Consider the following 13,616-nt stretch of genomic DNA (forward strand, 5'->3'; position numbering starts at 1 on the left):
CAGTCGTTTTACTTGCATTGCCTTATAAAAACGACAGTATTCCTTCCATATTTCCAGGAGGCCCAAAGATTGAAAAAGAATCTAGCTGGCAAGAGACCCATTGCCTGCCTTTTGGAGAACAGGATTCCTAGAGCTGATGAGTAATTTGATGCCAAGTGAGAGGTTAATTGAGAGGTATATTTAGTTTCTATGCATATGCTTACATGCTATTTATTTCTTATTTTTAATTGTGGGAAATGTTTATTATTGAAGCTAATGGGGTTGAAGTGACTTACGTTGGAGTTCACTGGCTGAAGTGGCTTCTAGATCAACCTGTCTGGGCAAACATGTGCAAAAGCTAGAAGCATCTGGGAGTCTTGCTCACTGACCTGGAAGCACGATTGCAGCTGCCTAGTGATTGGCAGGAGTAGCTGCACATGTAATCTACTCAGTCTTCCTTATTCTGAGAGAGACCATTGGATCTTCCTCACACAGCATTTCTCAAACTGGATTTGGCGGAACCCTGGGGGTCCCTTAACAGTAATGCAAAGGCTTCTGCCATCAATGGTGGTCAGGCTGAACTTCCCGTTCCTTCCTCTTCTGCAGATCCTGCCCTCAGTGTTCTGTCTAAGATGAGTTAGTGAGAGCTAGCTCATCGTTTTTTAGCCTCCGGCTCACACATTTTTGCCTTAGCTCAGGAAAAATGGCCCCAGAGCAAACTAATTTCTGCAGTAGCTCACAACTTTAAAGCCAGTAGCTCACGAAGTGGAATTTTTGCTCACAAGACTCCTCAGCTTAGAGGGAACACTGCCTGCCTCTTGTGTTATAGTGAAATGCACAGGCGTCCTGCGGAAAATAAGCAAGAGGATTTAGGGAGCCCTAAATATGCAGAAGGTGTCATAAGGAAAACTAGATTAGGTTTAGAGGAACACTGGTGGAGGGAACATTAACAGTGTGAGATATGCAGATGACACCACATTACTGGCAGAAAAGAGGGAAGACTTGGAGTGACTACTGATTAAGGTTAAAGCAGAAAGTACCAAAGCAGTATTAAAGGTGAACATCAAAAAGACAAAAGTCATGTTTGCTGGGGAACTACACAGCTTTAAGGCTGACAATGAAGAAATTGAAATTGTTAGAGACTTCTTTATTCCTCTGCTCCATCATCAACCAATAGGAAGGCTGCAACCAAGAAATCAGAAGGCGACTGAGACTTGGAATGGCAACCATGAAGGAGCTGGAAAAGATTCTTAGTTGTAAGGATGTTTCACTGGCAACCAGGATCAACATGGTTCATATCAGAGGTGGCCAAAACTGTGGCTCTTTCACACATATTGTGTGGCTCTCAAAGCCCCCACCGCCCCATTGGCTGGCTTGGAGAAGGCATTTGTCTCTAAATCACTTTGCCAAGCCAATTGGTGACTTGGAGAATGCATTTAAAGTTAAAGTTTCCACCTCTCTCCATCCTCTCCCCCCATCTATTTTCCTTCCTTCCTTCCTTCCTTCCTTCCTTCCTTCCTTCCTTCCTTCCTTCCTTCCTTCCTTCCTTCCTTCCTTCCTTCCTTCCTGTCCTGCGCCTCTCAAACACCTGACGTTCATGTCTTGTGGCTCTCAAACATCTGACATTTATTCTATGTGGCTCTTAACATTAAGCAAGTTTAGTCACCCCTGGTTCATATGATAGTATTTTCCATTACTATTTATGTGTGTGAAAGTAGACAAGAAAAAAGTTGGTCCATTTTGAAATGTGATGTTGGAGCAGATACTGTGGACCACCAAAAAGTCAAATAAATGGGTTATAGATCAAATCAAGACTGGACTCTCCGTAGAAGCTAAAGCAGCCAAACTGATGCTATCGTACTTTGGTCACATGATGAGAAGACAAGAGTCACTGGAAAAGACATGGTACAAAAAGTTGAAGGCAGCAAGAAAAGAAGAAGACCGAACATGAAGTGGATTTACCTAGTCAAGAAAGCCATGGCATTTAGTTTGCAAGACCTGAACAAAGCTGTTCATGATAGGGAATTTTGGAGGTCATTCATTCTTAGAATCACCGTAGGTTGGAAGTCAGTTGATGGAATTTAACACACATTCACTCAAATATGAGCCTGCCCTGGCCCAGGCTAGCCTAGTCTTGTCAGATCTTGGAAGCTAAGCAGGGGCAGCCCTGCTTAGTACTTGGATAGGGTCAGGGCTTTTTTTGTTACAGAAACTCCTTTGCATATTAGGCCACACACCCCTGATGTAGCCAATCCTCCTGGAGCTTACAGTAGGCCATGTACTAAGAGTCCTGTAAGCTCCTGGAGGATTGGCTAAATCAGGGGTGTGTGGCCTAATATGCAAATGAGTTCCTGCTAAAAAAAGCCCTTGATGGGGGATTACAGATGTTTAGGGTCACTATGTGGAGGCAGGCAATGGCAAACCATCTCTGTTTGTCTCTTGCCGTATGTTAGGTATGACTTGCTTGCCAGCAGGGATGGAATTCTAGCAGGAGCTCCTTTGCATATTAGGCCACACACCCCTGATGAAGCCAGTCCTCCAAGAGCTTAAAGATAAAGGTAGTCCCCTGTGCGAGCACCATTCGTTTTTGACTCTGGGGTGAGGTTGCTTTCACAACGTTTTCACGGCAGACTTTTTACAGGGTGGTTTGCCATTGCCTTCCCCAGTCATCTACACTTCCCCCCCCAGCAAGCTGGGTACTCATTTTACTGACCTCTGAAGGATGGAAGGCCGAGTCAACCTGGAGCTGGCTACCTGAACCAGCTTTCGCTGGGATCGAACTCAGGTCGTGAGCAGATGGCTCCGACTGCAGTACTGCAGCTTTACCACTGTGTGCCACGGGGCTCTTTCCAAGAGCTTACAAGACTCTTCTTTGTAAGCTTTGGAGGATTGGCTACATCAGGGGTGTGTGGCCTAATATGCAAAGGAGCTCCTGCTAGAATTCAACCTCTGCTTGCCAGTACTTTCCAGCCCCAAATATGAGCCTCAAAAGGGTAGGCATAATGATTTTTTGAAGCTGCCCAAGGAAAAGGGCTGATTTCAAAAGAAACCAGGGCTGTAGTCAAATAATCTTCAGCGTTCTCTTTCCTTCAAAGGTAAACAAACATCAGTAGACTGGGGGAAGGATCCATGATAAAGTTTTCATAGGGTTTCCAACTTCAAGGTGGCACCTCAAGATCTCTCACTATCATAACTGATCTCCAGGCTACAGAGATCAGTTCTCTTGGAGAAAATGGCTGCTTTGCAGGGTAGGACTCTATGGTATTGTACCTTGCTGAGCTCCCTCCCCTAGGTTCCACCCCCAAAATCTTGAGGTATTTTTCAGCTCACAGCTGGGCAATCCTGCTGATTAAGTGTAGCAACAATGGGGTTTCCACATGGTGGGTTTATCTGCACTTTCCCTGCCCTGTGTTTAAGCCTGAAGGATAAACACTGAGTGCGTTTTCGCACTCACCTTCAAGTGGCGCGACCACCCTCTTCACGCCGGAGGATCTGCAGGGATTTCGCATAAGAAGCGCCGGAGCAGCCAAAAGAGCCGGCGACTTCCGTCGCAAAAGCCGCTCAAACGTTTTCCTGCTTCTTGGCGGTTTACGTTTGAGCGGGTTTCGCGATGGAACTTTCCGGCTCTTTTGGCTGCTCCGGCGCTTCTTATGCGAAATCCCTGCAGATCCTCCGGCGTGAAGAGGGTGGTCGCGCCACTTGAAGGTGAGTGCGAAAACGCCCTGAGTTAAATAGACTGTATGCACAATGATATATGCAGGGCTTTTTTTGTAGGGGGGGGGACCCAGCAGGACCTCATTTGCATATTAGGCCACACCCCTGACATCACCATTGTTTTACACAGGGCTTTTTTGTAGAAAAAGCCCAGCAGGACCTCATTTGCATATTAGGCCACACCTCCTGACACCAAGCCAGCCAGAATTGTATTCCTGCTCAAAAAAAGCCCTGGATATATACCTAAAACTGTTTACTTGCTCAGTATCCCTGCATTGTTTGAAATAGACATTGATATGAACAAAAACCAAATCTCATGATAGGAACCTCAAGCACTAGAATATGGATACAAACAAAATATGAATGAACAACAATGACCACATTAAACATAAGTTTCCATCAACAATAATAACATGACCTAACAGTGTTTCCAAGATGGCTTGAGACTAACAAAACAGACTAAATGCTGTGCAAAAACTTTTTAAGATCAAAAAGCCTGTTGGGACTTGGAAGACAACTGAAGAAGTAAAGACGTGTGTCCTAGGCAATCATGTTTTGGAGGACCATGTCTTCGTCAATTCAGTGATCCTTTATAGATGGAACCCAAACAGCTACTGCAATATGAAAATACACACCTAGAGCAAAATATTGCATAGATAGATCACTTCAAAAACACTGTAGTAAAATATTGGGAAAGATTGCTGAGAAGCCCAGGAAAAGTCAGTAAATGATTAGGGTTGCCAGCTCTGGATAGAGAAATTCCTGGAGATTTTGGGGGTGGGGTGCGGACTCTAATCTGGGAGAACTGGGTTTGATTCCCCATTCTTCCACATGCACCTGCTGAGTGACCTTGGGTCAGTCATAACTCTCGGAGCTGTTCATCTCAAGAGTAGTCCTCGAAATAGCTCTCAACCCCACTTACCTCACAGGGTGTCTGTTGCAGGGAGGGGAGGCGAAAGGAGATTGTAAACTGCTCTGAGACGCCAAGTGAAGGGTGGGGTATAAATTCAATCTCCTCCTCTTTTTCTTCTTAGGAGAGTGGGGTTTGGGGAGTAGAAGTATAATGCCATAGACTCCACCTTCCAAAGCAGCCATTTTCTACAGGGGAACCTATCTCTGTCACCTGGAGATCGGTTGTAATCCCAGGAGATGTTCAGTTACTACCTGGAGGCTGGAAATCCTGGAAGATGATAAATGCATCACGAGATGCTTTGTGGAAACAGGAGGAGGAGGAGCCCCCATTTCACATTAGTGAAACATTAGTGTGCAAGGAACCAACGTTGCCTTGAGTGTTACTGGGATCACTCCATAACACAGCTAAAATCTTGAAAGGAGATGGGTGGACCACATACAACAAATCCCTGGCCAAGAAGCTGGACATTGGACAAGGGCCCTACACTGTGAGTAGCAAAAATCAGGAAACAACAGAGATTGCACTTAAAAAGCAGTTATGAAACAGAGGAAAGCTACTTCCTCCCCTCTACCCAGGTGTAAACTCCCGCAGCATTTCTCACAGAGAGCAGAGCTACCACCCTCGCTGCTCTCTAGCCATCTGCAGGGTGATCAGGTTTTATCAGCACATGGCAGGTGATCAGACCTGTGAAATTCCCCCAGACGGCTCCCGCCAAGTCATTTTGTGACTCGATTTTATTTTTAGTGGGGTGGCAGATGTGTAAGAAAGAAGCGCGCTCCCCTTCCTGGTGATTCAGAGCCAAGAGTCTACCCCTTGCCAAAGTTGAAAGCAAGCTGAAATGTAACAGGAAACAATACGCTCAAACCTTACCCTTGTGCCAATTGCACGCATATCGCACATGCTCACCCCTTTTGGTTTTTCTCTATTGCTAATTAGCATCGTAACAAACCCAGGCCTAGCCAGAACTTCCCAGATGTCCCTCTCCATTTTCTCATGGGTTGGCACTCGGATCACTGCAGAAGCACCAGGAATGGAACAAAGACCCTGCTGTCCCTGTAGTCCTATCCCTGCCACTTGGTTTTAGGCTCCGCCGCCAAGCTGAGGGTTACAGGCAGTTCATCCGACCAGATTCTGGAAACAAAGAGCACACAAAGCTGCCTTAGACGGAATCAAACCATTGGTCCGTCAGAGCTGGTATTGTCTACTCAGGCTGGCAGCAGCTCTCCATGGTCTCAGGCAGAGGTCTTTCACATCACCTACTGCTTATTCCTTTTAACTGGAAATGCCAGAAATTGAACCTGGGACTTTCTCCCTGCCAGGCAGATGTTCTACCGCTGAGCCACATAGCCCCTTCCTGGTTGAAATAACGTCCAGGGAGATCAAGAACCTAAGAAGAGCCCTGGTGGATCAGAACAAGTGGTCTTTCTAGTCCAGCATCCTCTTTTGCATGGCAGCCACCAGTTGCCCTGGAAGGCCAGACAACAGGGCATTGAGACCTTCCCTTAATGTTGCCTCCTAGCACTGGTATTCAGAGTTTGCTGCATCTGTGAACATACCATAGCCATGGATGGACCTTTCCTCCATGAATCAGTCTAATCGCCTTTGAAAGCCATCTGTGCTCATGGCCACCCTGACCGGGATGATCCAGGCTAGCCCAGTCTCATTGAATCTTGGAAGGTAAGCAGTGACGGCCCTAGTGATTGAACTGGAGACCACCAAGGAAGTCCACAGTAGTGATGCAGAGGGAGGCCATGGAAGAAGAAGACTGCAGAATTATACCCCGCCCTTCACCACCCAAAGGAGTCTCAGAGCGGTTTACAGTTTCTTTTCCCTTCCCCTCCCTACAACAGACATCCTGTGAGGTAGGTGGAGCTGAGAGAGCCCTGACCGAAACTGCTCTTAAGAGAAACTGCTCTGTGGGAACCTGTGACCGACTCAAGGTCACATCTGCAGGTACATGTGGAGGAGTGGGGAATCAAACCTGGTCTGCGCACTTAACCACTACACCAAACTGGCTCTCTTGCCTTGAAAACCCTACAGAGCCGCCATAAGTAGGCTGCAACTTAACATCAACTTGTACCACCACCACCTCCCCTGGCTGTGAATCCCACAATTAAACTGCTTGTTAAGCGAAGAGGTTTTTCCTTTTGTTCATCCTGGATCTATTGCTCATTAAGTTCAGCAGCTGTCTTGAGTTCCACTTTCATGGGAGAAGGAGAACAAACGTCATCTCTCTCCACTATCTCTACCTGGATGCCTAATTTTATAAATGTCTGTCACTTGACTTTCCGATGGTATGTTCCCCATTTCACTGTCCTACTTGCAGTGTTATAGAGATTGAGAAACCGAAAAGGTGAGGTTAATGAGATTTGATGCACAGAATGCTGTTGGATGCAAAGATTTACAGACTGCTTTCAGAACTTTTATAGCCCACTGCCTTGCTAAGATCCCAAAGAGGCTAAAAGCATATCATAAGAACATAACCTGGGGTCCCACGCAGTGTTCCCTCTAAGCTGAGTTAGTGTGAGCTAGCTCACAGATTTTTAGCTTCCAGCTCACAGTTTTTTGCTTTAGCTCAGGAAGGATGACCCCAGAGCACAATAATTTATGCAGTAACAACTTCAATGCCAGTAGCTCAAAATGTTAATGCCAGTAGTTCACAAAGTAGAATTTTTGCTCACAAGTCTCTGCTGCTTAGAGGGAACAGACTCCCATGTATCAGAAAGACTACCTCTCACTTAGGGACTTGTGCACCGTTTACCCTGTGCAGATCGATGCCCACTGAAAGTAACTTCTATTAATGTGTGGTCCAATTAGTCACAAGCCATTGCCTTGCTTTTTTGTATTTCCATATACAGGCATCATTTATAAATTTAATCTTAATAGTAAATTGCAACTGGTCAAATCTTCAGCATCCCTATTAGTGTGGGCACTTTAAGAGGCTACCCAGTGAGTTTTCCAACATATCAGCAACTCCACCCATCTTCCAACCCATGCTTTCTCTATGGTTGCCACAGAGCTATGGAATGAGCTCCCCTTGAAGATGCAAACAATGACCTTATCGGCCTTTAATAATAATAATAATGAAGAAGAAGAGATTGGATTTATACCCCTCCCTTCATTACCTGAAGGAGTCTCAGAGTGGCTTACAATCTCCTTTCCCTTCCCCTCCCCACAACAGATGCCCTGTGAGGTAGGTGGGGCTGAGAGAGCCCTCCCAGAACTGCTCTTGAGCAGAACAGCTCTGTGAGAAATTGTGACCGACTCAAAGGTAACATCAGCAGGTGCAGGTGGAGGAGTGGGGAATCAAACCCGGTTCTCCCAGATTAGAGTCCGTGCACTTAACTACTACACTAAACTGGCAAATAATAATAAAGTTTCAAAACATCGCAACTGACTCTCGGCCATCTCATAAAGTTCTGCCTCATGGGTTTTTCACAGAGAGACAAGTAAAGGTGGTTTGCCATTGCCTTCGTCTGCCTAGCAACCATGGACTTGACTGAGGGGTGACATGATAGAGGTTTACAAGATTATGCATGGGATAGAGAAGGCAGAGGAAGAAGCACTTTTCTCCCTTTCTCACAATACGAGAACTCATGGACACTCAATGAAATTGCTGAGTGGTCAGATTAGAATGGATAAAAGGAAGTACTTCTTCACCTAAAGGGTGATTAACCCATGGAATTCACTGCCACAGGAGGTGGTGGCGGCTGCAAGCATAGACAGCTTCAAGAGGGGATTGGATAAACATATGGAACAGAGGTCCATCAGTGGCTATTAGCCACAGTGTATTGTTGGAACTCTCTGTCTGGGGCAGTGATGCTCTGGATTCTTGGTGCTTGGGGCGGGGGGAGGGGAGACAACAGTGGGAGGGCTTCTAGTGTCCTGGCCCCTCTGATGGACCTCCTGATGGCACCTGTTTTTTTTGGCCACTGTGTGACCCAGAGTGTTGGACTGGATGGGCCACTGGCCTGATCCAACATGGCTTCTCTTATGTTCTCACATTGTCTTATGACTTCCTTGATGGTCTCCCGTCCAAGTTTTAACCATGACCAACCCTGCCTAGCTTCCTCAAAGTACTCAGGACCATTCAGGGCAGTGCCCGCTAGCTAGCCTTTAAGAATACTTTTAAAATGTATTTTATTTCAGAGGGCATTAAGAAGGACAACGTGAAGTATCTAGAAAATAAGAAGCTTGGTGTATTGTACTCTTCCTGTGATCCCTCCAAAAAAAAAAAGGGAGTAGCCATATATGTCTCACAGCATATAAAATCCAATTGCTTGTACTCTGATGAACAAGGAAGAATCATCATTGTGGATCTGGAGATTAATGATACCAAAATAATTTTGGGGAACATCTATGCCCCAAATGAAAATCAGGAAAAATTTTACCAAACATTACACTCCAAACTAAGAGAATTTGATTCGGAAAACTTTTGTATCATTGGAGATTACAATGCAATATTTGATATTAAAATGGATAAAAAATCTGAGGACCCTCAAAAAAAGAAAATCCGGAACTTACTACCCAGATCCTTCATAAATATGGCTGATGAATTGAACCTGGTTGATGTTTGGAGAACCAAGAACCCGAACACTAAAGACTTCACGTTTTATTCACATGCACATAAATCTTGGTCTAGAATAGATATGTGTTGGTCATCATTGAATTTAATTTTATCTATAAACCAAGCAGACATTTTACCTCAAACCTACGCAGACCATAGCCCAATTTTATTAACTTGGCAGAAAAAATCAAGAAATCCTCGATGGTCCTTAAATTTACAAATTTTAAGAGAAAAACAATTTTTGGAATCAGCAAAAAAAGAAGTTAAAGAATTCTTTACCCTTAATTTGGAGATAGATACAAGGATGCCGGTGATTTGGGATGCGTTTAAGGCCTTCTTCAGAGGGATTGCTATTAGATACTCAATAAAGAGGAAGAAAGAACAAATGAAATCATATAATGAACTTTTAATCAAATTGAAGACCTACGAGAAACAACAGAAGACTACCAATTTAAGGGAGACCAAGGCCAAGATTATTTCTATTCAACATCAGATAAACCTCCTCTTAGTAGAAGAGATTGAGAGAAAACTGAAATGGGCGAAGCAGAACTATTTCGAAAACGCAAATAAAGTTAGTAGATGGCTGGCTTACAGATTAAAGAAAGAAAAGGAGAAAAAGATTATAAAAATGCTGAAAAATCACGAGAAGGAAGATGTTTTCCAAAACTCCCAAATGAAAGATATTATCCAAAATTTTTATCGGAACCTCTACAAAGAACAAAAGATTATAAAGCAAAAGCAAGAAGATTACTTAGAAAACGTCAAAATGAAACAGATAACACATGAACAACAAACAACGCTGGACAACCCCATCACAATCCATGAAATAGTCGAGGTGATCAAGAATCAAAAATGCAACAAAACTCCAGGTCCAGATGGTCTCCCAATTGAATTTTTTAGAGTCTTTGAAGATATTTTATTGATACCATTTTAAAAAGTGTTAGAGAGTATACAAAATACTGGAGAGATTCCAGGCTCCTGGAAAGAAGCCCTAATTACCCTAATTCACAAAGAAGGCACTGACCCATCAGAAATCAAGAACTATAGACCAATTTCGCTCTTGAACAGTGACTACAAAATCTTTGCTGCAATTCTTGCAGGCAGACTAAAGAAAGTGATTGCTGGTCTAATCCATGAAGATCAAACGGGTTTTGTCCCGGGACGCCTTATGAATCAAAATGTAAGACTGTTATTAAATACTATTGAATATTACAAAGATCACCCCGATAAGCAGTTTGCGGGAATTATGGTTGACGCAGAGAAGGCCTTTGATAATGTGAATTGGAATTTCATTAGAGGTACATTAGCAGCTGTTGGATGTGGTGAAAAGTTTTGTAAAATGGTTGCAGCAATTTATTCAAAACAAGCAGCGAGGGTTAATTTCAACGGAATAATGACGGATCCAATAGAAATAGAACAAGGTACCAGACAGGGTTGTCCATTGTCACCTTTACTTTTTATTTTAACGTTAGAATCCTTAATTAAGAAGATCAGAGATGACCCAAAAATCCAAGGAGCCAAAATGAAAAATGAAGAATTTAAGACATTGGCCTTTGCGGACGACCTAGTTTTCATTTTGGAACAACCAACCTCATCAATAACCCTTTTGAAACAAAGACTAAAGGAATATGGGGAAATTTTGGGATTCAAATTGAATGCATCCAAAACTAAAATCTTAACGAAAAACATGGATAAAGCCCAGATTGAACAATTAGAAGATCTTTCAGGGTTCAAGCACAAAAGAAAAATAAAGTACCTTGGTATTTATTTGACCAACGACCTAAAGACTTTAATGAATTTTATTAACGTATTTGTGTCCAGGCTGTTGTTGTATATCAGGGGTGGGGAACCTTTTTTCTGCCAAGGGCCATTTGAATATTTATAACATCATTCATGGGCCATACAAAATTATCAATTCAAAAAACACTGTTCCGCCCAGGGAGAACGATTCAGGCTGGCAAAATTAATGCAAGTAATTGTTTTTCTAATTGAAGTCATGTGGGGAGAGTCTAATTTGGTGCATCCCCTGGCCTGCCGCCCTAGGCAAATGCCTAGATCCAAGGCTTTTTTGTAGAAAAAGTCCAGCAGGAACTCATTAGCAAATTAGACCACCTCCTCAAATATTAGCATATTAGGCCACACCATCTGAGATAATCAAGTGCAAATTGAATTGGTGGTAGCTGGCTCCCGCCCCCCACCACTCCCTCCCTTCATGTGGAAACCGCAGCTGCTCCCAGCAGACCTTCTAAAGGCACCCACACAACTCAGCAGCAGTCCTTCACAATGCCCACCACTCAGGCTCCCCGAGGGCCAGACCAAGTGATCTCGAGGGCCACAAACAGCCCTCAGGCCTGACGTTCCCCACCTTTGTTGTATATTGTCATGGTTTGATGCGTTTTGAGGGACTATTTTCCACCTTGGGTTCTTGGAGGGAAGGCAGGCTACAAATGTTTTGAAATAAGATACCCAGTTGAAACTCATCAGGTCAATAGACACACTAGAACAACAGGCTAAAGTTGCCAGCTATGGGTGGGGAAATATCAGAGATCTGAGGGCTGGAGTGGAGCCTAGGGAGGGCAGGGTTGGGAAGGACTTCAGCAAGGTACAATACTGTAGAATCCACCTTCCAAAGCAACCATTTTCTCCGAAGGAACTGATCTCTGTTGCCTGGAGAACAATGGTAATAGAAGGAGCTCTCCAGGCCCCACCTGGAGGTTAGCAACCCTTTCAGATCAGTAGGCTTATGCCAAGGAGGTTGTGCCATTGGCTTCTGAAGGGACCACTGAGGGTATGAGGAGAAACCAACTGACAGCATCCTTCCCATGCCTTCCTCAAGGTTCCTGAAAGACCAGTGAGCTCAGAGGAAAAGCTAGAGAGAAACCTATGTCAGGAGATGAACATCCTTAGTTCCTCAGGAGACAACTGACAAACTGAAGCATTTTTTACTGTTTATTGTTCAGTCTTTTTTTTTAAATTTTAAGTCATAAACTGCCTTGAATCTTGACAAAAAAAAGTGGTGTTGCCTCCAGATAGGGCCTTGAGATCTCCTGGAATTACAACTGATCTCCAGATGACAGAAATCAGTTCCCCTGGAGAAAATGGCTGCTGTGTAGGGTGGATTCTATGGTATTATATCCTGCTGATTTCCATCCTCTTCCTAATGCCTGTTCTACTGGGACTGCACCCCCAAAATTTCCAGATATTTTCCATCACAGAGTTGGCAACCCTAAAAACATATCAAAGGAATAAATGGCCCATATTCACAGACTGAAGAAACCATTTCTAACACCCAGATAAATGGTTATCATTTAAAATACTTGTCAAAAAGCCCACAACAGCAATATCAAGCAGATTTTTACACCAGAGAGATTGTTCCACAAACACAGTGCCACTGTTGAGAAGACATGAGAGCACATAGTGGCCAGTGAGCTAAAATAGTTGCCCAACGTGCTCCAGCATGTATTTCTGACTTATTGTGAGACCTTGTATGCACCAATCCTAATAAAGGACTTACAAAATCCAGAAACTTTGTCAGTTATCAATAAGGTTAAGTTGTATGTGTTCAGCTATACAAATATGCTTTCTTATTCTGGCTGTATGTTGATCTCGTGCTGAATTTTGACATAGTTTGGCTCTTTAATCATAAAACGTTGCTAACTGTATAAATGGAGAGACAGAGATATTATATAGATAAAATGTGTTCACAGATGTAAAGGACAGGCTTATTACAAAAGTTATATAAAATAATTGAAGTAAGAGTCTGGTCTGTGTTGTTACTTAGATTAGCATACATTTTGGGACTTCTTGCTAGTTTATGATTATTTTTACATATTGGGGTACTGTGCAAAAAAATTATAATGCATTTCTAAACAGAGTACAACCCTTCGAAGCCCATTGACTTCAGTGACTTGGAAGAGTGTAGTTCTGTTTAGCATTGTGTTGTAAAAGTACAAGAAAGGTTGTAATTAGCCCTCCCCCCATTCCCCCCCCCCGCCCCAGAGAGACCTCTTCAGTTGTTTTATGGAACAACTCCTGCCTGAGTTGTTCTCATTCTTTCCAGCAGAGGATCTTGGGATGATAATAAAAGGTTACATCTCCTATTTAAGCCCATGAAAAAGGACTGGATACCATTTTCCTAGATTCCTTCAGCTTCACTAACAATCTTCCTACAATTGGGTTGGGCATTGGGTCCCTCTAGAGGCCAAGTTGTGCCAGTGCACTGGGTTGACTTTAAGCAATCACAATATCTGCTAAATAGGGATGCAATCCATGTGCTTAGAAGTGGCATCCAAGTGGTGGCTCAACAAGGGATGCCACTGGAGGTCACCATCACCCACCTGTACCCCCTGCTTCTTGCCATTCTCACCTGCAAGCATCTTCCTACACCATTCCCCAGACATCGTGAAACACAGTTCAGTATGCTGCACGTCCCCAGTAGGTATC

Source organism: Heteronotia binoei, chromosome 17, assembly GCF_032191835.1.
Source record: "Heteronotia binoei isolate CCM8104 ecotype False Entrance Well chromosome 17, APGP_CSIRO_Hbin_v1, whole genome shotgun sequence".
In the NCBI taxonomy this organism is placed as follows: Eukaryota; Metazoa; Chordata; class Lepidosauria; order Squamata; family Gekkonidae; genus Heteronotia; species Heteronotia binoei.